General features: G+C 37.6%; 2 long non-coding RNA genes across 2 annotated transcripts in view; one reads left to right on the forward strand and one right to left on the reverse strand.

The window, feature by feature from the left end:
* LOC128928850 (uncharacterized) overlaps window positions 1-27,665 on the reverse strand; it is a 315,424-nt gene that overhangs the window by 143,991 nt on the left and 143,768 nt on the right. The gene's annotated exons all lie outside the window — the stretch shown is intronic.
* On the forward strand, window positions 5,876-26,861 carry LOC118145007 (uncharacterized). The gene is made up of 3 exons (XR_004730051.3): window positions 5,876-9,616; window positions 13,157-13,205; window positions 20,416-26,861. It is a non-coding gene; the product is annotated as an uncharacterized LOC118145007 (long non-coding RNA).

Below are 27,665 nucleotides of genomic sequence, written 5' to 3' on the forward strand. Positions count from 1 at the left end.
CCCGACCCCGGAGGAGGCTCTACTGCCTATCTCTCTGAATTAGTTTTCTATTGTTGCTCTACAAATTACCTCCATTTAGCAGCTTTAAAAAACACAAATGTGTTATTTTCCAGTTCTGTAGGTCAGAAGTTCAGTAGGCTTGGCTAGTTCCCATGCTCCAAGGTTCTCAAGGTGTCAGCAGGCTGGGCTCTTATCAAGAGGCTCTGGGAAGAATCTGCTTCCAAGCACATTCAGATTGGTGGCAGAATCCAATTTCATGTGATGCACAGGTGAGATCCCCATTTCCTTGCTGGTTGTAATTGGCGATTTCCTTCAGCTGCCAGAGGTGTCCACCCTCTCTGACCCATGGCCTTTTCCTCCATCTTCACAGTCCATCACAGTGGGGTAATTCCTTCTCTTGCTTTGAATCTCTTCTCTCTTCTTTCCTCAGCCTCCATCTTCAGCCACATTTCTTTGATTGTTGTCTTCTTCCTTGCTATTACACTGGACCAACTCAGATAATCCCAGGTTGTCCCCGTATTTTAAAGTCAATTTAGTAGTGATCAGAAACACTAATTCTATCTTTAAAGCCTCTTTACAACAGTACATTAGTATTTGCTTGAATAATCAGGTCACAGGCATTTTAGGACCCCTTTATTTGAGCCCCACCACTGTATACCAGTATCTTCTCAGACAGTAGTGCCTGGCTCCCAACAGAAACAAGCATTCTGTAAAGACGGGCAAGGGGAGATGAATGGGTTACACCACCAGAGCATAAACAACTGAATACCCAGGATATGGGTAACTAAATAACAAGGGAGGGCCAGAGATGCCCCGAGAAACTGGAAAGTAGCATCAGTGTAACTGAAGTGGAATGTTCAGAGGTGAGAGGGTATAGAAACTTTTAAGCCAAAGAGATCAGTCACCAGTGCTAAATGGAATCTACCATTTTTGTCCTTGGCAGATCATAATCAGGGCCGTTCTATCAACCACTATCAGACTTTCTGAGGAAATTGAGCATCAACACCTTTTCCTTCTTGTACCCCTTTTTACTCTCAAAAGAGTCCCTGCTTGGGCAATAAATGACATAGTCACCACAACCCATTCGCCAAGTCAGGGCAATGTCCCCATCAAAAATGTCAGAAGGCCAGCCTCCTGTCTCGTGGTGACTGGCAATATAACATGCAAGAAAGGAAAGAAGCTCTGCTTTCCTAGGTCCTGCCTCCCATTTAGCACAGCTTATTTTTCACCTTCTTTACAAAACCCTCAAACATAGCCGCCTCAATCTTCACCTGCTCCTCACGTGTGATTTGTGCCCCTGCAATTTTTCCCATTGTATCTTGATGGCCTTTCCATTAACAGACTCTTACATTCACCTGCCACACACATATTGATATTTCATTATTTTCTCTACACTGTGGGATTACAGGTTTCTCTTTCATCTTGGTTGTGAATTAATATACCCTTCAAAGCTTCAGGGAAGCTGAACTCCAGTTAGCCCTCATTTCTGAGTTCGTTAGAGCTGTTCACTGATCCCTTGTCTTGGTCTCAAACCCTGCTTTTCATGGTCATTTTATGCTTTCAAGGCTGGCCCATCCCCTCTCCATTCTTAGGCTGTTAAACTCCATTATTTTGTGATCAATTGCACTTCAATTCCCTCCGCTTTCAGTGTCAGATTTTAAATGGTCATACTTCACATCTCTCATCTCCTTCGTACAAATTTTGCCTTTGACTGACTTTGTGGTTATCTCACCTGCTTCTAATTTAGTTTAATTGGATTTCTAAGTGATAGCTACAAAATGCTTTAATTTTGGTAAAATGCCCTTAAGCTCCTAAACATTTGTGCTAGAGCAGGAGAGAATTATCAATAGATGTTCATACCTTAAGCAGAATTCTATGATGGGGCAGGAGGCAAGAGGGCTCAATCCATCTAGGGCAAGCCAAAGTGAAATTGTGATGGGCATGTATCTGTCCTCAAAAGGGACAACCCCACCACAGTTTCCTGAGCACACAGAATACTCCTCCATCTTTTCCTCTATTTTCATAGTAAATAATATTATGGCCAATTAGGGAAACCCATTTTTGAAACTGTTTATATGATATGCCAGTGGTGTCTAGAATATCATTTGTACCAACAAAATTATTTATCCCTGCCTAGTGTGGATCTGCTAGGGTTACAGACATGTAAGCTTAATTACATGGATCCCTCCTGGGGACTATGAACCATCAAAGGAGAAGCAGCTACCTTTAACATACAGGTTTTCTATCAGCCCACGGCTCAGATATCCAGCCATGTCTTTATTCATTTCTTGTAATGGATTAAAATTCAACACTATTCAAAAAAAAATATGTCTATCTGGTTGAGAACCATTGTTCTATAGTACTTATTTTCAATTATTTTTATTTTGCATTTGTTTAAACAGTGAGCACTCACCCACATCCTCTTTGCATCAGTCAGGCTTTAAATAGAAAAACAGAAATCACTACAGGTATTTCATACAGAGAGGATTAAGTACAGGAACTGGCTATGGCTATAGGTATAGTACTTCTGGTAGAATTGGTTTGGGGTAATCTGGAGCGACACCCACTCAATCTCCTGCTTCCTTCTCTGATAATCCCATAGGAAACTATTTGACCCCCAGGGTAAGAAGAACCCAGTTTGAATATCTACCTCTAATGACTCTGTTTTCCTCATGCCATCAGCAGAGGATTTAATAATTGATTATCTAAGGGCAAGGAAGAGACATGGCCAGTTTTCCTTACCTAAATGAGGATTTATTATAAAGATATAGGAAATGTGGGTAAACTCTTTGGATTTTAGCATGGTTCCTGGTATATAGCAGACACTTAAAAAACATATCTGAATGAATAAAAGCCACTGTTGTAAAGTGTGTAGTAACTCTGTGTCTCAGATATTCAAATACTGGAAAGCACAGTGGGCATCCAAGTGAATGGGAATAATAACTCCAGGATGTTTACTGTGCAGATTGGGCCCAAGAGCCCCTTACTTTTTAAAAGGGAGTATTTGAAGCGTTTGGGTTGTTCTCACACTGTCAATCTCTTGGTGCATGGAATGTTCCAAACCTGAAGGAGATGGGTCTTTTTCTGCTACAGGCCATTCTGGTTTACACTGACTCAGGCAATGACCTCAGAGTAAATCAGCAAAGCTCAGGATTAAGTGACTCAGTTATGCTTGTGCTGTGTGGCAAAAGCTGTAATGACCTCATGTAAAAAGACTCACTTGGGTCAGTTTTCATCAGAGCGGGAGCTTGGTGATTATATCATTATGATTTCCTCTCCATATTAGGATGGGCAGTGTTCAGGTGATTAACTTGGTGACACAGCAACAGTTTGCAATCATCATACCAAACCACAGCTTAAGTACATTTTTTAATGATTTTATAGAGTTGTAAACGTTGGCTAACTGTCCCTTCCCTATGTTCCTGTAACATCTGCGCCAGACACTTATCAAGTCCCATATATTGAGTTGAAAGTATCTGTCATAGTGCCTGTCTGTAAGTAGGCCACCAGTTCATAGATGGCTGGAAGCAACTTATTCAGTTTTGTATCCCTGGGACAAAGTCTGTGTCGGACTGCTCCTCTTGAACTAAAATCAGCCTCTGGCCTTATATTAATTGTCCCCTAGTAATAATTTGCTTCCTCCAGTATAGAAACAGAATGCCAGCAGGGCACATTACTGCCCAAAAAAAGAGTGAATTTCCCAGCTTTTCTTTCACTGAACAACAGCCATGAGACTCAAGTAATGCCCATGCAATGTGAGCAGAAGTGATTATGCCATTCTTGTGTCTTATTATTGAAGGAATTGGGGGTGAGCACCCCTGTTTGTTTTTCTCACTATTGCTGCTGGGAGATGGGGAGAGCAGGAGCAGCCAAGCCCAATTCCCCACTTAGTGGAAGCCAGGTGTGAACTGTCTACTCCTCTGATTGCAGTATGAAGAAGGAATAAATTTCAGTCCTTTATAGGCCACTGTATATCAGGTTTTCTTTTTAGTTTATATACTAGTTAATATAACACTCCAGTTCCAAATTCCAAATAAATAGAGAAACAGTCAAGGAGATAATAGGAAGCAAATGACACACACACAAAGTAGAAAAACTCAAGGAAGATGTGCTTAATGTGCTTACAAAGGGATTATTATAAGGGTGTGATTGTAGGTGAACCAAAGGAATAGTGCAGCACCCCAGGACTAATAGTATCTGAGCTGTTACCCCTCCCAGCTCTTAAACGCTGAATTAGGGGAACAGTTCCTCAAACTTGAGACAGAGAGGGTTATGGTGAGTTAGAATGCTTGAGGGGATTAGTATCTTTCAGTCAAGGGGCCCCTCTGTCCAAGCAGAACTCACGGAGAAAATCAACACCTTGACCTCACTCTTCTCCCTCACTCTCTCTGCCTCCAGTGCTCCCCACTGGAGAAAAGGAATCAAAAAGGAAGCTGAGCACATGGGAATCCTATTGATGCAACACAGGTCAGCTCTCATGGGCAGAAAACAGCCTAGAAGAGAGTGGAGAATATTTCTCAAAGAGTGCATGAAATACATCCAGCTTGAAGCATCGCTCTGCTCAACAAATGAGGAAAACAAAGGTATAGAGAGAATAGTATTACGTTCTGCTTTTATGTCCTCATCTACCTAGATGAGACGTGGCATGGGTTTTTAAAATTAATTTCTAGGAAGCTGCCCAATTAGGAGTTTGGTAGAACTTATTCCCTCTTGTTTATGATAATGCAATGACAGATTCAATACACAATTCAATAAGCATCCCTTAGACATCAGCTATGTATCAGGCATGGGATAAGCCATTGGGAGCTAGGGTTTCAGGACTAGTCCCTGAGGATGTGATAAACTAGGCATATTTTACAGCTAACATTTTCCTGCAATTCAACTCAGAGTATCCTCAGTGAATTAAGAGAGATGAAGCATGATAATGGCAGCTGTCCACATGTTTATTGAACTCATATTTAGTAAATTCAGGTCTTTTGAGAGAAAGTGAGTGTCTGGTAATGGTATATTGAACAGAATTAGCAAAAAATATTGCATCTAAGACTTCAGGAGAAACTAAAACACTCTAAGTCCTAATGTGATGGAAACCAGTCAGACTTCTTGGAAGAAAGCAACAGAAATCAAAGTTGTCTATCTTAATTAAAAAGAGACTGACTAGAGAGGCATCAAGAGTGAACAGCACAGACGAAGTCTGAAGGGTCAGGGATAAAAAATTGGAAGAATCTAAATATGCTTCTTAAGTAAAGTATATGCCAGTCTGCTATCATAAAGAGATGCTCAAAAGTTGAAGGTTAGCCTTGACAGAATCATTTTCCCAGAAAAATCAGGCTAAACCATACGGTTGGGTCAGCTCTTTCCACAAAGTCAATCAGAAATCCAGGTTTCTTTTCCCATGTTGTTCTGTCACCCTCTAATGTTATCCTTTTTCACAAGGTAAAAGCTTTATTGTTACAATGACCTCATATATACCTGTAGAAAAGGAAAAAGAAAGGTGAATTGAAGCAAGAAAAGGACTGTGTGTTTGCTCCATCTAGTCTATGCATATCCAGTTGTCTGAAATTTAGTCATCTGGCTGCATCCAGATGCAGAGAAAGACAAAAATGTAAGTCTGTTTATATTTATCCATGTGCCCAGCTTAATCTTAACCAGAAATAGGTAAGACTCAGTCACAAGAATGGAACTCCAAAAGTTTGGCTGAGCAGAAACCAGAGCAAACATTACTCTGTAAAAATCTGGTCCATGTTTCTTGTTGGTCACCACAATGAGACTGACCTCTTAATGTCCCTGTAGATATACATCATCCACTGTGTGTGTGCGTGTGTGTGTGTGTGTATACACAGATATATACATATATATACACACATATATACACATACACACACACACACACACATATATATATATATATACACACACATACAGTGGATGATGTATATCAATATAGATTTCTTGAGATTTTTTGGAATCTCAAGAAAGAGTGATGTATTGACCTGGCCAAAATCAATGAATGCCTGTATTAATCTGTTTTCACACTGCTATAAAGAATACTACCTGAGACTGGGTAATTATGAACAACAAGGGTTTAATTGACTCATAGGTCTGCATGGCTGGGGAAGCCTTAGGAAACTTGCAGTCATGGCAAAAAATGAAGGGGAAGCAAGCAAGTCTTTCATGGCAGCAGGTGAGAGCGACAACCCAGGGAAAATTGCCATTTATAAAACCATCAGATCCTATGAGAATTCACTCACTATCACAAGAACAGCATGGGGAACGCCACCCCCATGATCCAGTCACCTCCCAGTAGTTCCCTCCATAGACACGTGGAAATTACAATTCAACATGAGATTTGGATGGGGACACAAAGCCAAACCATATCAGTGTCCAACCATAGATACACTGAGGCAGGAAGAAAGAGGACATGGCCTCTTCAAAATTCACAGTGGGATGCACCACTAGCACCTGCCAAAAACAAATGTGATGAGAAATGCCCCAAACTGGAAGCCAAGAAGGAGGGCATTTGTTTTTGTTTGTATGTTTAACTGATTTTGAGAAAGAGAATACTCTATCTCCCAGGCTAGAGTCCAGAGCCATAGTCATAGTTCCTGTCCTCCAGGATCCTCTGGCTTCAGCCTCCCAAGAAACTGGGACTACATTCACCACCAAGCTCAGCTAAATTCTTTTTGGTAGAGAAAGGGTCTCACTGTATTGCCCAGGCTGGTCTCAAACTCCTGGCCTTATGTAATCCTCCTCCTTCAGCCTCACACAGCTCTGGGATGACAGGCAAGAGCCATCACGCCCAGCTGCAACAAGGTAACTGGTATTAGAAAGATGAAATCTACTGTAAGACATATTATTATTAAAAAGTTACCTTAAAATTATTCTATAAAATTTTTGTCCTTCACTTCATTTGTCCATTCATTCTAGCTATATGCACTATAAACTGAATTACCGGTGGCACAATGCTGGAAATATCATTATAAACTTTCTACCAAATTTTTGATCCTTAAAAAAAAAATTCATGATTTTGGTGGATTATGGAATGTTCTTAATTCAATAGCTTCTGGCTAACATCATGATCTCCAGGGACCTTGCTACCATAGTGGAAAGAACATGATTTTGAAGTCTGACAAATTTGGATTTAACCCATGTAATGCAGAGTCGCCAAATAAGTCTGCCTCTTTGAGTTTTGTTTTCTCATCTTTCCAGTGCACATAATAACCTTACCATAGAGAGTCATTTTAAAAGCTAAATTAGAACATGAATAAAAACCGCTTCGCATGTGGTAGGGATTTGTGATTATCAGGGTCCCCCAGCTATGCTTCATTTAGTTGACAAGAAAATATGATGGCTGCTTCAGGGATACAACATACATTCCAGTTAAAAAGTGTTGTTTCTGGCCAAAAAACATATGGCCAATACACATGAATAACTTGAATTGCATAGGCAGTTTTTCTAATGAGGAATTCATCCTCACCCAAATTATGATTTAAGCATGTCTGGAATTGTAAACAGTTAATAGTGTGAGATCTGATGGATCTACAGAAGTGGGTCAGCAAATTTGCAAAAATGATCTCACCAATTTGTATCCTAGTATAACTTTCAAAAATATAAAAGCATGATTCATACAATCATAAAATAACTACCTAATGATTAATCCAGATCATTAATTGAAGACGGAACCAGTTAGATAATGAAAGTAGTTTAAAGAATTTTAGGAACGATAATGTAGATAGTCAACAGCATACTAAATTAATTTAGATATAAAATGGAGTAATGCCCCATAGAGCAGTGAAACTATAACCTTAATATTATCTCTCTTTCTGGAGAAGCAGCTACAGGTTAGTATGTGACATTTTAGTTAGTATCTGTGCTCTAAACAAACAGTAAACTGCAAGTTCAAAGAAATGTCCATTCTCCAAGATAATTAAACCTGTGTGGCGCCTCTCTTAGTCCATTTGTGTTGCTAGAAATCAATACTGGAGGCTGGATAATATACAAAGAAAAGAGGTTTATTCGGCTCATGGTTCTGCAGGTTCTACAGGAAGTATGGTGCCAGTGGCTGCTTCTGGTGATGGCTTTAGGAAGCTTTTACTCAGGGTGGAAGGGGAAGAAGAGTCAGAGTGGGTAGATCATTTGGTGAGAGAGGAAGCAAGAGTGAGAGAATAAGGTCCTAGGCTTTTTGCAACTGGAAATCAAGGGTGAGAACTGACTCACTCCTTTGAGAAAGACACCAAGCCACTCATGTGGGATCTGTCTCTAGGATCCAACCACTTTCCATCAAGCTCTACCTCAAAGCTTGGGGATAAAATTTCAACCGGAGACTTGAGGAGCCAAATAAACCATACCTAAATCACAGCAGAACCTGTAAAACGCCATTCTGATATGACATCGAAAGGACATAAACTCACCCCTTCTGCTTTATTTCCAAGGTTTTGATACATTTTTTTCTAACAATAGTAAGCCCAGTGTTGTTTGACTACACCACCTAAATACGGTTACTGATTAGCAGCCTTAGTTGGGTTATTAAAACAAATTAACTTCATACATTGCTGTTTTCAACTTTGAGATTAACAGATGCAACAATAGTCAAAATATCAGGTTTATCATTTAAATTATTTGTCTAAGGGGTGCAACAACTCCCTCTTTCTCTCACTTCCCTTTCTTGAGTATAATTTTACATTCCATTAAAAACAAAATGACATAAATGCAACAAGTTTTTGAACAGCAATAGAAATTACTAAATTTCCACAAAGTTATTAGTAATCATTTATCCTCAAACATTTATGTACAAGAAAACTCTCATCTGTTCCATCTGCCCATAGAAACCTTTGCAACTGAAGATAAGGAAGATAAGAATATTTTAAGGTTCACATCCTCTTAAGTAAACTAGAAATTTAGGTTGTAGGTGACAAACTATCTGGTAGCTCCAGGGCTGGCCTGAGGCAAAACTGTAAAATCTGTGAAGTGTGATTTCTGTGTTCTCAAGCCCTCTTCCTGGATCCTCCACTTTCCTCAGCCCATCTGTCAATATTCACTGATCTTGGCTATTCAATCTACTCTCCAGTGATACCCTGCTTTAGGCTGCTTTTTCTAGCAGATGCCTGAGACATGAGAACTTTCCCATCTGAGGGAAAAAGAAATTCCTATGCCTGCATATATCTAATTCATTGCACATGCACAAATCCTTCTGTAAATAATTTCTTCTAAATATAAAAAACTGGTTGGTGCTCATAAGTCAGTTCTCTCCTCATCTAATGTAATAGCCTGGGGAGTGGGGGAAAGAGTATTGCAGTATCGTGTGTGTGTGTGTGTGTGTGTACCCATGACACACAGTTACCCTGTTGGTAAAGAGTAATCAATAATGTGAATTTTTGGAGAAAGTTTGCTTTAGGATTTCTCTACAATTAGCAGTCTTACTGGGGGGACCTTTGTTGACTTAGATACTGCCTCTTGATGTTCAGACTAACTCTGGCCTCCACCTTCATTAATGAAGCCTATATTATGCCATGAGTATGATATCAGATCAAATATCATTTTTTTCTCTTTCATCTTCTCAGACATTGAAGAGTCCATATACATGGAAAGGTCTTTTTACTAAGAGAAGTGACTTGAAAAGGTAATTTTAAAATGACCTATGTCTTAGTAACTATGTGAGGGAAATTTTCAGTGCATAACACAACCAGGGTACTTCATATAGCCCCTGCTTGTGTGGGTGTTTCATGCTGATTGTTCTCCCATTTAAAAATCTACCGTATATGCATTTCAAGGGAAAGTGCAATTATGGTAATGTAACCTCACTACTATATCATGGGCATAATTTATTTCAAGTAAAAATGTATCAATTGAATATCTACCATATAATTGCACTCCTCATATTGCAAAGAATACGAACATCATGCAATATACAAGAGGTTCTCAGACTGTCTTGGTTTACAGAACCCTTAGTTTCTCATTCGTTTTTTTTTTCTTCAATGAAAATAAAAAAAAACCTGTTTCATTTATTAAATAATTAGTTCCAACATGCTTATGAAGCACCATATTTCTATTATAACAACTTAGCCATTTGAAAAATAACTGAAAGGAAATATAACATTTTTATTTTATTCATATTTACTAATAAAATATATATGCCAGTTAAACACCCCACAGATTCTCAAATATTGAGATCAAATTGGACACTGCTACCCTCATTTTTTGCCCCGTATTACTTTTGCACAGTACTTGTTTATTATCATGAACACCACCAAAAAAGGAGTTTGGGAAAAAAGTGATGTTATGAAAAGAAATATAGCATGCTCTAATATTAAAATTGTGAACTACCGGATAAATAAAATTTGGCCCAAAACTCCCTGCATATGTAGTGGATTGTAACTAATTGAATATGTAAACAAATACTCAAATTAGGGTATATTCTTGTAACAAGTAACCTGGTCTCAGCCAAGCAGCCAAGGCTTCAGCCAATCACAGGCTGCAAACTGCTCTGACAATAAGGCAAACATCCAGCTGTGACCAATCAGGCTATTTCTGTATGTCACTTCCTTTTTCTCTCTATAAATACTGCCTGCCCATGTTGCCGAGTAGAGCTCTCTGTAGTTTTCCTAGTTCAGGTACTGCTAGATTCATGAATTGCTTCTTTGTTGAAGTAAACTTTGCTAAATTAAATCTGCCTAAGACAAGTTTTTAAACACACCTCAAGCAGCTTGTAGTTAATACAGTGACTGACAGATGCCAACTGCCATTCTTTCCCTTGAAAATTTAAAGTAACCAGCAATGTACATTCACTGTGGTGCCTGGGAGTGCAACGGTGTACAGTTTGGGGGCCGTGCCAATGTATGCTACTATTTAAATTCTCAAAGAATTTAAATTTCATTAAGTACTAATCAATTCAGTAACTATCATGAAAATAAGAAATCTATTTATTGAAACCAGCATTTGGAAAGATCACCGCTGGCTCTAAGAAAAAAAAAAAGGTGAATTTTAGAAGAATCTTGAAGTTTGGGTAGCATTTTGACAGGTAAAGATGGAGATGCTGGGTGTGCCTGTAATCCCAGCACTTTGGGAGGCTGAGGCGGGTGGACCATGAGGCCAGGAGATTAAGACCATCCTGGCTAACACAGTGAAACCTCGTCTCTACTAAAAATCTAAAAAATTAGCTGGATGTGGTGGCATGTGCCTGTAATCCCAGCTACTCTGGAGGCTGAGGCAGGAGAATTGCCTGAATCCGGGAGGTGAAGGTTTCAGTGAGCCTAAATTGCAACACTACACTCCAACCTGGGCATCAGAGCAAGACTCCATCCCCCCCCCCCAAAAAAAAAAGAAAAAGAAAAAAAAGATGGAGACAGTAAAGATGTAGAAATTGTAATGTCAGAGTTATAGATTATAGTAAATGTTCTGATGAAAACACTGTAGACTGAAAGACATAGCACACAGACACAACCCTCAGAAATCTCATTCTACTAAAAGAAGCCTACCAAGTTTCCTAATCTGACATGGAAGACATGGATCGGAGATAAAGAGTAGGAGGGAGTTATCAAAACTAAGGCTAGAATATGGATTTTGCCATATTTAAAATACTTTTAATGCCAGTTTAAGGAAATAATAGACAATAGAAAAGAATTTAGACCTCTCTTACTGTCATTACTAATAAACAATTGGGTAATATCAACTAATTATCTTACCACATATGTGACCATAAAAAATTATTGAGGTAGGCAGATAAACTGAGGTCAGGAGTTCAAGACTAGCCTGGCCAACATGGTGAAACCCCATCTCTACTAAAAATACAAAAATTAGCTGGGCATGGTGGCAGTTCCCTGTAATCCCAGCTACTTGGGAGGCTGAGGCAGGAGAATCGCTTGAACTGGGAAGGCAGAGGTTGCAGTGAGCCGAGATTATACCACTGCACTCCAACCTGGGCGACAGAGCAAGACTCTGTCTAAAAAAAAAAGAAAAAAGAAAAATTAGGAGCAGAATTTGCTTCCTACAGCACAGCCACGGACCTATCAGATTAATAAGCAAAATTTCCAAACCAGATCAGCAAAATCACCTGAAATTGAAGGGAATAAATTATTATTATTATTATTATTGGGCTCAAGCTATCCTCTCACCCACCTTAGCCTCCTGAATAGCTGGAACTACAGGCATGAGCTACCATGCCTACCTAATTTTTGTATTTTTTTTTCTAGCAAAGGGGTTTCTCTATTTTTGCCCAGGGTGGTCTCAAACTCATGAGCTCAAACCATCTACCCACCTCAGCCACCCAAAATGCTGGGATTACAAGCATGAGCCACTGCACCTGGGCAGAAAAAATTGTTCTTCTATTTCTATTCATTTTCCAAATGAATCATATTCTACCAAACTATTGCTCTCTCTGTCTTGCCAAACCAGAATAAATATATAAGTTCTGGCATAATAAAACATTAATAATTTGATGTATCACTTTTAAAAGTGCTTGGGTAACACAGACACAATTTATAATTTAGGAGATACTGACTGATATGGTTTTAAGCTTAAGTTTAAATATAACGTTCGTATATTTAAACGTTTACTAAGATTTATCAGAAATCCACATGGCCTAGAAATATACACATACTGCACAAGAAATTACTACAGTACTTCATTAAAAGTAATCTCCCTCAAGGTGTTATTATCCATTCATCAACTAAATTGTTACACATAATAAGCACAACAAATATTTTATTATGGCTGTCTTAAATTAGGACGAAGTTCTTGATGGGTTAAAGCCTTCCGAAACCTTGTTCTGAATAGATATCCTGAGTAGAAACCACAAAATTGGCCTTGGGGATTATGGTTCTAAAAACTGGCTTGAGCCTCATTAGTAACAAGCATCAGCATAACTAAGATATATAAGGATCATTTCAATTACAAATAGATCATCAGGTCTAATCTCTACAACTATCCATAATCTACTGATGATATTTCTTTTATTGATGAGAAAACTAAAGCTCAGAATTTAATTGATGGCTGAAGATTATAGTTCATAAAAGATACTATAATGTAGGGCATCTGACTCATATTTTGTATGCCTTCTAATAAATATCTTGCCACAGGTAAAATAATGATAGATCACCAGCTGTGACTTGAGGAGCTCTATCATATTTTCCAGCCAATAAATGCATCTTCTCTTCCCTGACAGGAGTGCAAAGATCTGCCATTTTGGCCATTTTGTTGAATTCAATCATTAGGTAGGTACCTTTCAAAATGAAAATGTTAACTTGGTTGGAGATAATATATGTGAACACTTTTAATACACTTCCTGACACATAAAAAGCATCCTATAAATGCTTGTTATTATTTTTTAATGAATGCATTAACACTCAATCTATTAGTAAGGAGTCATTTGTCAAATTAACTGTCACTTCACAGAGTACAGCCAGAGAGAATAGGACAAAGAGATAAATTTGGGAATAGGGAAGGAAAAAAAAGGGTCTGTTCCAAATGACACACTGATTCAGCGACGCTGGCAGATGGGTTACTGTGATGCTTTCAATATTGATGTTATTTAAGAGAGAAGGATACTGCAGCCACACCTTACCTTCTTCATAGTTTTTCTTCAGGGCAGCCATCGGAGTTGTTTTTATCTTTCCTTGCTCTCTTCTTTTTAGTATTTGAGTGCTAACAATCTGCTCTTAGTTGCTGTATTGCTGTTATGGAAAGAGGCGATTGGAAGACACCATTCAAACTTAAAGAAAACCTAAGCATCATATTAGCACTAGGCTGCCAAATTCCAGACCTCCGTTGGCTCACCTATGATCATTTCAAGGGTTTGAAAATACTGCCTTAAGAAGCTGGATGTGACATCTTGTGTGTATTCATCTTTGTCTTTCTTTTCATTCAATGTAGCTTCATAAACTTCCGTTAACTCTTGCTCAGACAACATTTTCTAGGGGAATTTCGTAATCTGTCTTCAGCTACAATCTCTTCCCTAGCTTACAGTTCCTACCCCCGTCAGGACCATCTGCACTCTCGCTCTTCCTGAGGAAGAGTGCTTTGTACCAATTCTTTCTCCCTTTCACACATCTTCCTACATGGAAAAAATATACAGATATAACTTCCAGCTGACAGGCAACTTTTAAACACTAGGCTTTATAATAACTCTGGATAATGTCTTCCAAATCTGACTTATTTCAAATCATTTAAAGCCAGAACTACTGAGTCATATAAGCCAGAAACTCAAGTTTTGCAATATAAAATCTCCTGCAGACTCAGCTATAGACACAGACTTTATAACAATGAATGACATGATCTTCTCCGGGAAGATTACTGGGTTCTGTCTGTCAAGTTCAAGTTAACAAATCCCTTTCCAAAGGGCTCAATTTACTAATTTTAGGGATTTACACAGATAGTGAATATGTTCTCTGACCACTGAAAAAAATTATCCTGTCTACAGTAGTCATATTCGCTCCTCTTCCTACTCAAGTTAATAATTTCACTTCTGAACCCTTTAAATACTTGTTTATCATAAATACATGTATATGTATGAATGGGTGCTTATAAAATATTAAGTTTGGTGACTTTCTATGGAAACTTGAACATTATTCTCAATGACCACCTGGAGTTGCAGGGCCATAATGAACTATTTTCAAGTCAAATAGTTCATTTAGAGACTCTTGATTTTGACAACACATTGGAATCATCTCAGAAACTTTAAAAATGCAAATACTTGTGTCCCTCTCTGAGAGATTCTGATTTAACTGGACTAGAGTGTGGCCTGAGCATCGGAACTTTTACAAGCTTTTTGGGTGATTCAGCTTGTGCCTTTTGTCAGTGATGGATACTGATACATATTAGACTTGTTACATGCTTTTATAATGTAGAGAATTTAGCATGTGTACCTACTATTGACCAGCGGCTATGCTAAGCATATTGCAGTATCTCTTTTTATTCTTTAAATAATGCTATAAAGACGGTATTTGCTGTAATTGCTAACTTTTGCAAAGATGACAAACTAGTTACCACTCATGTCTATACAATGAAGCTTGAGATAAAAACTCAGAAATAACCAAGCTGGGGAGCTTCCAGGGTAGAAAACACATCTTTGAGCCAGAGATTGGGAAGGGCCACCCTGGCTCCATGAAGACAGAAGTTCCTGGGCTGGAGCCCCTTCAGATCTTGTCCTCTGTACCTCTTTATGCAGTCTTTTATCATTATAGAGAAGGTATATTTATTATAACAAACTGTAATAGTAAGTATATATATATATATATATATATGTAACTCTTGGCTGCTTCCCCTCCAAATCAAATACTGGAGAAACTCCCGAAGCAAGAGAGAGCAAGGATCTAAATGAAACACACAACTGTCAGAAACTAGCAGAGTCTGAAAGCTCTTGTGCTCTGGAAGATGTGTACAAAGACAGGAGGGGTTATGGTGTAGCCTGGAACAGAGATGGACAGAGTTGGGGAGGAAGGAGGGAATAAGTTCTGCTGTTACCTCTTTGCCAAACCTGCACCCCCTACACATGCTGAGGAGAAACAGTCATTAGTGACAGCATCACCTCAGGAATTGACAGCCACCACAGCCCACAGAGAAACAACGGCACAGGACAAACACCCACTGCGATGATGGGTTGATGAATCAGATCCTGGTGGTTAGACACCCTCAGTCTTCTGTTTCTCCACATTCAAACTTCTAGAATTAGAAGAAGCCATTTTGGCACTTCTCAGTACAGAATCGTTTTTAGAACTTAAATGTCGATTCCTAACTAGAAGAGACCCTCACTCAGTGGATGGAGAGCAAATGAGTGTTGTCAAGACTAACCCAGGAAGACCACAGCTCAAATCATTTACTTTGCTTAAAACTGGAATTCAGAACATTTCCTTCAGTTATGAATATGGAAAATTACGGTGGAATTAGCAATACCTGCACTGTGTCACCATTGAATCACAGGTATTTTCTAATCACATTGCAGTTGTTGAAAATATTCTAAAATAGCCTTTACTGATGTAACTCCTTCAAAATTTCAGCAATTAATTATTATACATGCTACTGGATTTTATTTATCAATAAAAACATATCAATAATTTTAACAATATTTTTTAATTTTTTTTTTTGAGATGGAGTCTCACTCTCACCCAGGCTGGAATGGAGTGGCGCAGTCTTGGCTCACTGCAACCTCCACCTCCTGGGTTCAAGCAATTCTCCTGTCTCAGCCTCCCGAGTAGCTGGGATTACAGGTGCACGCCACCTGATTTTTGTATTTTTAGTAGAGACAGGGTTTCACTATATTGGTCAGGCTGGTCTTGAACCTCTGACCTCTGCCAATCCACCTGCTTTGGCCTCCCAAAGTGCTATGATTACAGGTGTGAGCCACTGCGCCCAGCCTGTGCTAAGACAATTTCAATATAATTGATTTTCTTAGGAACCACATCTTATGCATTCAAAAAATTTTTACAAGGTTTCCATAGGCTTTCTCAAGTTGCCAAAGCGGTCCATGCCCAAGAACAATTAGAAAACCCTGCCTTTCTCACCAAAATAAACATAGAAGGACCTATGGGTCTACTATAATACATACGCCAGACTATGGTAGATGGTGACTTGATAATCAGCATTAATTCACATCCCCTCCTACTTTGCCTTTCTATACTACAAAGGCTAGAATACTATGAACCGAAATCAACCAGACTTCCAGTACAATAACTGCTAGTTCATAAGATATGTGTGTATGCATGCATACATTTCTCTGGGCTTCCTATAATCTATACTTATATCTCTCTGCTGATGCCTGTGTGCACAGGTGCATGCACACACACTACTTTTCAGAGTGAGTGTGCTCCCCTATTCTCCCACCAGCAGAATTCTAAATCCCTATCATTTGGAAATGTCCAGTCCAGTGAAGGAGTTCGAGGCAATCCAGACGTTCATCACAGGAGGAATGGAGAGATAAAATACAGTGGTGCCACACAACAGAATGAAAAGTAGCTTTCTACACACACAACACAGATCGATCTTTTAAAACATAATATTGAGTTGAAAATATTTTAAAAAGCTAGATCTATTGAACAATATAATTTATGTAAATTAAAGTTATATGCAAACAAGGCAATAATATGTTTTACAAGAACGGATATAATACATATCAAAAAAACCTTTTTAAAACTGAAGTAATGGGGCTGAACAATGAAAATAAAAATGAAATTGGTAAATACAACAAGAACCTTACATGCATCGATGACAATAGTGTCCAATGAGCTGAGGAAGATGATTAATTCAGTCCTCTGCATCTTAGCACCTCCTTCCACCAAGAAAAGAAAACACAACTCAAAAGGGAAGTGATTTTCCCTAACTTTTACAGATAACCAATGATGAAGATAAGTTTCAAAGACAGGTATTGCCTTCCAAATTATGGTAAGTAAGAGGCGCACACATGGCACCATGTGAGTTTACACTTACCTTTCAGTTTGCCCATTGGAACTATTGCCTGAGGTGATATTTATATACAAGCATTCCTGTTTTCTAGAAGAGAGTAGTGAGGCTCATAGATATCACCTAACAGATCACACAGTTAGGAATTCAAGCCAAATTGTTCTGACTTCAAAATTCACGGATTCTGATGTACAGCATGATCTCAACGAATTCTCCTGCCACTACATCCACTGTTTAATTTCATTAGCATTTTATATAAGGTGTGACTTTCCAAACAGCCACACTGAATAATGAAGTCCCTATAGACCTATAGAATTAACACCAGACAATAAGTCCCTGTTCATTCCCTGTTTCCAAAATGTTCACCAATAGCAAGCTTTTTTTTTTTTTTCCTTGGTATTTCATCTTGGAAGTGAGCTGCCAACCATGGTTGGAGAAACATTTCTTTTAAATGGTATGGTCTGTCCATACATTTTGTATGGCCATTAACATTAAAGAGTAGTCAGCTACATTTAGGGAGTGTTCCAAGAAGGGTTTGGAGGCACTGATACAGAATCACTCTTTCTATTAAATGTGAAATAAAATTTGTTTTTTTTCATTACACAAAGAAATAAAAGATCAGAAGTGATTCAGGGATCTCAGGTGGATTGTGAAGGAAAAAAATAAAAGAATGGGGAAAAATGACAGGGAAGCAAAAAAAATGTTTAGTACAATTTTTTTTTATTAAAAGTCATCTTCAGGGAAATTTAACTATAGAGACCTGAGGGTAAAAATTTTTTAAATAATGATTCTCTTTCTTAACTAATTGATCTGCCTAACATGACACTTAGTCTTCCAAGTGTTCTCCTGAAAGTCTGGGCAATATATATTGATGGCATTCCAGCTTTTTTCCATATAAAAAGGCAAATTAGGTGGAGGTATGGGTGAAGGCTGAGCATTAATTCACCATCTACCACAGTCTGCTAATATACATTTTAGTAGACCCAAAGGTCCTTTTATACTTTTTCTAGTGAGAAAGGCAGCGCTTCCTAATTGTTCTTGGGCCATGGACCCCTTTGGCACATTGAGAAAACTTATGGAATCCTTCTCAAGATTTTTTTGCAATGCACAAGATAAAATTCATGTGATTACTAAGGAAACAAAATGAGCTCAAGCAACTCATTTGTTTGTAGAACGCACACACAGACATGTTGCTATTTATGGAAGGGTTAAGAGCCTTCTAGGAAAGGACTGAAAATCATCTGGGAAAAGGTAATGTCATCTCTTCTCTGATTAATGTGAAAGATGGAGACAGTTTCTAAATCTTGAAGGAATATGAAGTTTCAATAGTGCCAGAAACAGCTGTCTTCCTCTGACGTTTAAGGGAGCTCTATCCAGAAGGACTTGATTCTAGCATCACCTTGCAAAAGATTTTCAAGGCAGTTGATATTACTGTACATAGGAAAGAAACCAGAATATTGTAACTTTTACAAGTCTGTCTGTTTTATCTGTCCTGATACCTTCTGACCACCAGTGCCCCAGCCTTCTTCTTCCAGCTAAAGCTTCCAAGTTTTGCTACAAATGCAGAACTGGTTGAATTTTTCCAGTTCTAAAAGGATGATTACATTTGCATTTCCAATGTGATATGTATTCCTTTCTTAGAAGAAAACGGTCTTTGAAGTAACAGACAGAAGAGATCAAGCAGCTAAATCCAAAGCATAGCAGGATTACACCTCGCCTCTCCTCCATCTCTTTCAATGATATCCTTACCAACAGCTATCACACTTCAGTCGTACTCCCAAGAAAATTAGAACAAAAATCATTGAAATAATTAAGAACATAAATACCTAATGATTAGTTACTACAAGACACAGTGCTAGATTCATGGAGTGTCAAGAGCAGTAGGTATATACAGAGCTCTTATCCTAATTGAAACTAGCGTTTAGCAGATACAATTTGTTTTTAATGAAAATTTTACTGAGTGTCTATTTTGTACTATATAGATGCTAGGTACTCAAGATTATTCTATTTCTCGTAACAGCCCATTGAAATAGAAAATATTGATGTACTTCGCAAATTAATAGAAAAAAAAATGACTCAGGAAAAACAAGCCATTTTTCCAGATTACAAAATTGATAAGCAAGAGTCTGAATTCCAGCAAAGTCTACCTGATTCAAGCAAGAGTCTGAATTCCAGCAAAGTCTACCTGATTCAAGCAAGAGTCTGAATTCCAGCAAAGTCTACCTGATTCAAGCAAGAGTCTGAATTCCAGCAAAGTCTACCTGATTCAAGCAAGAGTCTGAATTCCAGCAAAGTCTACCTGATTCAAGCAAGAGTCTGAATTCCAGCAAAGTCTACCTGATTCAAGCAAGAGTCTGAATTCCAGCAAAGTCTACCTGATTCAAGCAAGAGTCTGAATTCCAGCAAAGTCTACCTGATTCAAGCAAGAGTCTGAATTCCAGCAAAGTCTACCTGATTCAAGCAAGAGTCTGAATTCCAGCAAAGTCTACCTGATTCAAGCAAGAGTCTGAATTCCAGCAAAGTCTACCTGATTCAAGCAAGAGTCTGAATTCCAGCAAAGTCTACCTGATTCCACGCCTCATTTTATGCATGATCAGTCGTTTCCATGAAAAGGCCTCTTTTCTTCATTCTATTACCTATATTTCGGTTTGCAGAATTTTAGTCAGTAACAATTTATACCGTAGGATTTCTTTTTGTTTTTACTTCATCTAGGTATTTCTAACAATGTCTTAAAACTAATACCACACTTATTTATCTCTTAAACTGTCTTTTCTTGGTCACCTATAATATAGGGGCTGTTAGGATAGCATTTGTGCCTCTTCCATGGAGTAGAAAATTCTCTTCCTTCATTCTAGAGATTGAAACAAGACTGACCATTTGCACTATTGCATTAGAACCTTGGATATTATTTGATTTCGTAAAGAAAATTGATAGTCAATGACATGGAGATGTTTTCAAGAGTTTGCTTTGATCTAATAGTTACAACCTGATAATATGATTCTTTTATAAATCAAGTGTTATTTCTTGCAGAAAACCCAGACATATGTCTAAGGATGTTTTTCATGATCTCGTCTAAGCCACTCCAATGAGGAAAGAAAGAGAGAATGCTGCTCCTTTTTCATCCAGCATGAGAAATGTGAACTTGAAAAAGAATAACGTGCCAAGGATTCAAATAAACACATTTCCTTGTATGTGCCCTACAAATGCAAAGTTCTCTCCAGGCTTTGAACTGAATCCAGCAGTAGGCAGGACCACCTACTGTTTTCTCTCTTTGTTGACCTAGGAGAGATGATTCATGCATTGATCAAGAAGGAAACAACTATCCATCAAGGTAAGAGCCTTTGGCTGTACCAACCATCAGCAAACCCAGCCAGCATGCTCCCTACATTAAAGTACTCTAGCACATTAATTTCAAACCTGCACCCTGTAGGTATATTCAGAGCAGTCCCCAGCTACTGTCCTACAGACAAATAAATCACATTTAATAGGTACTGTGCAGCATCTAATATTATCTACATATATATTCCATAAAAATTATCATCTTATGGCAAACTTTTCAAATACCCTATACCTTAGAGAGAAAACACATACACATGCACACACAATAGTAGTGCTAGTAGAATGAATATTAATTTGCAGTAGTAATTAGTGCTAGTAGTAGTATTAATATACAATATTAGGCTAGTAATCGTATTAATAAAGTAATTTATACAGTTTGAAGCATCACTCATTTGTCAAGAAACAAAATCATAGGCAATCAGAGTTGAAAAAGCTTGTTTCTTTGTTGCTTCCTACCCTCGAGATCCCCCTTCTACAATATTAAAACTCAAAAGTCACTTGGTCTCTGGTTTTACTCTCAAGCAATAGCAATAAACCTGTGTTATAAGGTCCATTTCACTTCTGGATAAGTCTAAGTGTCAGAAATTTCTTCTATATAACCTCAAGCCTATCTTTTATGTCTTCCAACCATTGATCCTAATTAACCCATTAAGTTTATAGAGAGAAACCAAATCCCTCTGTCACATGACAGCATGTCAAATGTGACCATGATTATTACTTTGGCAATTTCTCTGAGTATTTTCAAGGTCTTCCTTAAGGTCACTATTCCTAGCAATTCCAATGACTTTGCTCTTAAATCTACCATTTCTAATAGACTTCCCATTTCCCCCCAAATGTAGCCTACTATTTTTTGTATAGTCACCAAGAGTATGGAGGATTAGACTTAGCTTTCTTGAGACACTCCTCATTCAGGGTTGGATGAATTTTTTAATTTAATTTTAATTTTTTATTGAGATGGAGTCTTGCTCTGTTACTCACGCTGGAGGACAGTGGTACAATCTTGGCTCACTGCAACCTCTGACTCTAGTTCAAGCAATTCTCCTGCCTCAGTCTCCTGACGAGCTGGGACTACAGACATGCATCACCAGGCCCAGCTAATTTGTGTATTTTTAATAGAGGTGGGGTTTCATCATGTTGGCCAGTCTGGTCTTGAACTCTTGACCTCAAATGATCAGCCCAAAGTGCTGAGATACCAGTATGAGCCACTGTGCTCAGCCTGGATAAATTTAAATAACTCTGGTAAGAAAATTGTTTTTAAATGATTTATTTTGGAAAACGTTCAGGCTTGCAAAACAGTCACATGAGTAGTATAAAGCATTACCTTATATTTTTCCCCAGGTTTCCCCAAATGTTAACAACATAGAGTATAATTTTCAACATCAGAAAATTAAAATTAATTTATAATATTCTTAATAGACTTTTTATTTCAAATTCATCTTTTGCCCTACCGTTTCTCAACTCAGATCCAATCTAGGATCATCTAGAAAATGAGAAAACTCAAAGCTCACCAAAAGCCTACAGTGAGTGAGAGTAATTTTGTGCATTTTGCCCTATAATTCTACTCTTTACCCTACCCCAAAACAAAAAGAGTTATTCAGAAATTTTATTTAAATAAAACCTCACTCTGGTAAGAGGAATGAGAAATTAGTTCAGAGCAACTCAAAGCCAAGGTGGTAACCATGATAAGCAGCTTTTACATAAGGCGAAGTCAAAGGCTATTTCATGTGAATAAAGTAAATGGCCTTCGATTCTCCTGGAACCGATTCACAGAGAGGCTGAGATGTTATCATGACTGTGCAGAGGAGCAAGAGAATCTCAAAGAAACCCAAGGCGTTAATTAAAGCAATTAAAACTTCTTTTACCATAACTAAAGGGGAAAGAGCAACCTTCTCTCTTACTCTGTGCCCGTCCTTGAGACATTCTTCCACCAAAACTGACAGAAGGATCAGTACCTCCTCCCTGGATAAGTCAGATGTGCACAGGCATCTAACTCAATGCGTGCGCTTGAAAGTGAACTGTTGAATGTCAGTCTTCACACAATTTCCCACAAATTAGTGTACTTATACTCCTTCAGAAGCATTTCTAGTTAAAAAAATTATATACCCACGAATATACATGAATTCACAAACATACACACGTATATATCCTGAAGAGGCTACATGTATTTTGTGGGTTGACTTTACACAAAAAAGGATGAACTGAAAGGGATCAATTAGGATGAACTGAAAGCAGAAAATGGTAAGCCAATCATTGATTTCACTGGAGAAATGAGAAACAGCTTCTCACTAGCTAGAGAAAAATATTAGATTGAGAATTCTAATCTTAATCTTGCAGATGTCAGGTGCTATAAGCCCAAGATGCTGACATTCTAATGGCAGACACAGATACACAAACATAGTTGTAAGACTTTGTGCTAAATGCAAAGATAGAGGTGAGTCCTTGTTGAGAGAAAGCAGGACCTTGTAAAGGAAGAAGAAACTGTAGATGAGAGTAGGTATCAAGTATTATGTGGAAAGCAGTTTTGTGACAGCCCCATTAGTTAAAGGGAAGTGTGACTGAGCCCTCAGTTGATAATGAACCCTGGTGACCAGTATGTGACTCTCTCCTCCTATCAAAAACCTATCAAAGGCCAGTCTTCCTTTTGGGCACAGGCTCTGTCTTCTGTACTTACTCAGGATCCTACTCCAGCAACTGCTCCTCTTTCCTATGTCACAAGTCCCTACCTTAGCGGACTATTTTCATTAGCATATATGCAAACCATCATTTTCCCATCTAAAAAATAATAATACGCTCCTATAACTAAAGTTTCTTTAATCTACTTCCCAATTTATTTTATTCTTCTCTAAAAACCTCCCGAAAAGAATTATTTATACTTGATTTATTCCATTTTTCTACTCCTGTTTCCTCTTAATCAGATTCCAATCAGGCTATCAACTATCAAGATTACTAGTGGCCTTCACTTTAAATATAGTGGTCAATTTAAGCTGTAACTCAGTATTTAGAAGAATGCTCGACACAGAGCAGGTGCTCAAGAATTATTGGTTAAATACCTGGATACATGAATGGAGCTAACATATAGTCAAGAAGGCCTTTTGAAATTATACAACATAGGGCTACATAGGTATACCCAGAGTAAAAAAGTAAGGATAATATTTGCAAAACATACTTTAAAAAATGCTTAATGAGGCTGGGTGCCGTGGTTCACGCCTGTAATCCCAGCACTTTGGGAGGCTGAGCTGGGCAGATCACCTGAGGTCAGGAGTTCGAGACCAACCTGGTCAACATGGTGAAACCCTTTCTCTACTTAAAAAATACAAAAATTAGCCCGGTGTGCTGGCGAGCACCTGCAATCCCAGCTACTCGGGAGACTGAGGCAGGAGAATCACTTGAACCAGAGAGGCAGAGTTTGCAGTGAGCCAAGATCATACCACTGCACTGCAGCCTGGGCAACAGAGCAAGACTCCATCTCAAAAAAAGAGATGCTTAGTGCATCAATAAAAAATTTCACCAAACTATCAATTTTTAGGCATGTTGGCATGGAATCTGAATCATGCAAAACTCAAGGAAGTGGAAAAAATACCTTTCACATTTTAAAAAGCTCATGTAAACAGCATAAATATGCTGTTTTGTAACAATTAAATTATTATGAATTCATCTTTGGTGTTTTTAGATCCAGGGAAAAGAATCCCAGACTCACAGAAAAATAAAATGGAGAAAGAGGGAGGAAGTGAAGGGTATGACAGGATGTTCTAAAATGGTTGCTAGATAACCATAAAAACAAGGACAGTAATAACACAGCTAACCTCTTGTGAGCATTTAAGTATGCTTCAATGACCGCTTTAGTCACTTTGTAATTTCATTCAATCCTATTGCCACCTGCTATGATCTGAATGCCCCCAAAATTTCATAGGCTAAAACTTAATTGCCAATGTGATAATATTAAAAGGTAGGGCCTTTAGAAAGTGATTAAGTCATGAGGGCTCCTTTAATACAGATTATCAACTTAATAAAAGGGCTAGAAGCAACTGGCCAGCCCCTCTTTGCCTTTCCATCCCTCTGACATGTGAGGATACAGCATTTGTCCCCTCCAGAGGACACAGCATTCAAAGTGAAATTTTGGAAGCAGAGATCAATCCCTCATGAAACACTGAACCTGCCTGAATCTTGATCTTGGACTTCCTAGCCTCCATAACTGTAAAGAATAAATTTTAACTAGTAAATCATCCAGTCTCTAGTATTCTTATAGCAGCAAGAACAGATGAAAACACCAACTCCTTTAAATAATTGTAATTGGTTTCCCTAACTTAGGGATGAACAAACTCAAGCCTTGAAGTTGAAGTAACTTGTATAAGATCATGCAGGTTATAAGCACCTGGTACAAAATGGACCCAGGATGTCATCACAAAAGTGTCTGTGGACAGTCAGATAACAGGACTAACTTAGAGATCAGAGCCCACCAAAGACACAGAGCATTTCACGTAACCCTTCCACAGGCAGATCTCAAGAAACTTCCTTCAACTTTTTCTTCATGGTGAGTCAACTGATGAGTATCAGGTCATGTGAGTGGCATCTAAATCAAGATGTGATTCACATTATTTAGGACCCTTATCTAATACAGGACCTGGTATCCAAAAATGAAAGGTTGTGTCATTAGCCCACATCGTTATCACAAAGACTCCTCTAGCAACACATCTAAAAACAATTAATTAAAGAAAACCAATGAATCCATTCAACCTCCACAAATTAAATTAATTCATAATTAATAAGATAACAGCAATTCACTAGGCTATAATATTTTAAACTAGCAAAGCAGGGTAATAATAAAGTAATCAATTTTATCTCCTATAACAAAGAGACCTTAACACAGAATTTACTTATCTGAAGGAAACAGGGTCAGCACCCCATAGGGAGTGAATGTAAGAAATAAATTAATCAAAAGGATCCTGAGGAAAGAAATTTTCCTGTTTCAAAATCAAAGGAGTCTTTCTTCCAATAAAATTGACATCTCTATTCTTCAAAATGTGAATATATAGATAAATAATGAATAACTTACCTGCTGATCATCACCATCTATGTTACAGACACAATTATAGAATTTCTATAGTGTAAGATTTAGTGGAGGCACAAGCTGTATTGCTGTATATGTAATTTTGGAAAAGCTATTGTTCTGCAAATAAAATATTACATAATTATCCCTGGAACTGTTGCATGAAAGAGTACAGTAGTGATAAGAATTCATGAAAAAGAAATAAGAAGTAAATTCTAAAATGTGTCTTAAGTACAGGAACAATGGGGCCAGATTTGGGGGACAAACAGGAAGTTAATGAAGAGATATGTACCATTTCAGGAGTCTGAAACTTTTGTTCTAGAAGAATGTGAAAGCAGATGTTACGATAAGGATGATTCAACCAAAAAGAATTGGTCAACAGAAATTCTAATGAAAGATAATTTGTTGTTCTTACAGGAAGTCGTTTAAGATTTAAGACTAGTTTCCACAAGCACATCTCACTATTATGATCCAACACTGCCTTGAACCAGAAATCAAGAACATCAACATTCTCTTTTCCAAACTATGTGTTCCTCCTCATATACATATGTGTCTTTCAATGACATATCATTTAAGGCAATTTTCTTTCATTATTTTTCTATGGTTAAAATTTGCTATCACCAGATGAAAAAGTTGGCATGTTGGTTGTGTTCTACTAAATGAATACTTGGTGTATTAATAAACTGACTAGGATGTTTTCAAATCAATTTACTGAAACTCTGTTGGAAATGGTGTTCAGCAAAGTTTCCTCAATGTGATTCCCCATACCCTAGCTCCACATTAAAACAACAACATAATAAAAGCCTTTGCTCCCGGTTGGAACAGAAAAATAATTTTTTCTTCATAAAAGGGCTTAATGTATTAATGTATAGTTTACGTGACATGAATTTTACCCAATATAAGGAGTTCTCTTTTAATAAATGCACACAGTTTTGCAACCATCAGTAAAATTCAGTCTTCAAATGTTGTCAATAATTCCCCAAAATTTCCTTGGGCCTGGTCAACTTCTATTTCTTCTCTCAACTCCAGAAAATCACTGATAATGCCTACTGTCTTTATAGCGATCTCATTTTTCTAGCTGTTTCTCATAATTAAAATCATACAATAGATGGTCTATTATGTTTGTCTTCCTTCATTAGCATAACATTTTTAAATTCATTCATAATATCTTGTGCATCAGTACTTAATTTCTTTAATTGCTGAATAGTATTCCATTGTGTAAATAAATCACATTTTGTTAATTCATTGACAGACACTTAGATTGTTTGCAGTTTAAATCTATTATTAATAATACTGCTAGGAACGCTTGCACATACCAGTCTTTGTGAGAACATGTTTTTATTTTCTTCTAGGTAAGTATCTAGAAGTTGAATTGTTGCATTTTATGGTAAATACATATTTAACTTTTCTAAAAACTGCCAAAATGTTATCCAAACTGATGGTATATCTGTATTCCCAGCAGCAATGTGTAAGACTTCCAATTTTTTCAAATAGATACCAAAACATGATCTTTACAATCTTTCAAAAGGCATCTTCATATCTGCTCTAGAGAGTATATTGATAATTCACCATAGTAGTTTTAATTTGCTACTAATGATGAGCATCATTTTATGTGCATAGCAATTCATATATCTTTAATCTTTACATCATCTTTTGTGAAGTGTATATTGACATATATTACTCAATTTTTAGTTGAGTCATTTGTCTTTCTATTAGTGAGTTGTAAGAGTTCTTTATATATTCCAAATACAAATTATTTTTCAGATATATAATGTTCAAATATTTTCTCCCATCTGTAGCTTATCTTATTTTATTAATAGAATCTTTTGAAGATAAAATTTTGGTGACTTGAAGACAAAATGTTTTAATTTTGGTGACTCAGAGTTCTCCAGAG

Source organism: Callithrix jacchus, chromosome 8, assembly GCF_049354715.1.
Source record: "Callithrix jacchus isolate 240 chromosome 8, calJac240_pri, whole genome shotgun sequence".
Taxonomy (NCBI): Eukaryota; Metazoa; Chordata; class Mammalia; order Primates; family Cebidae; genus Callithrix; species Callithrix jacchus.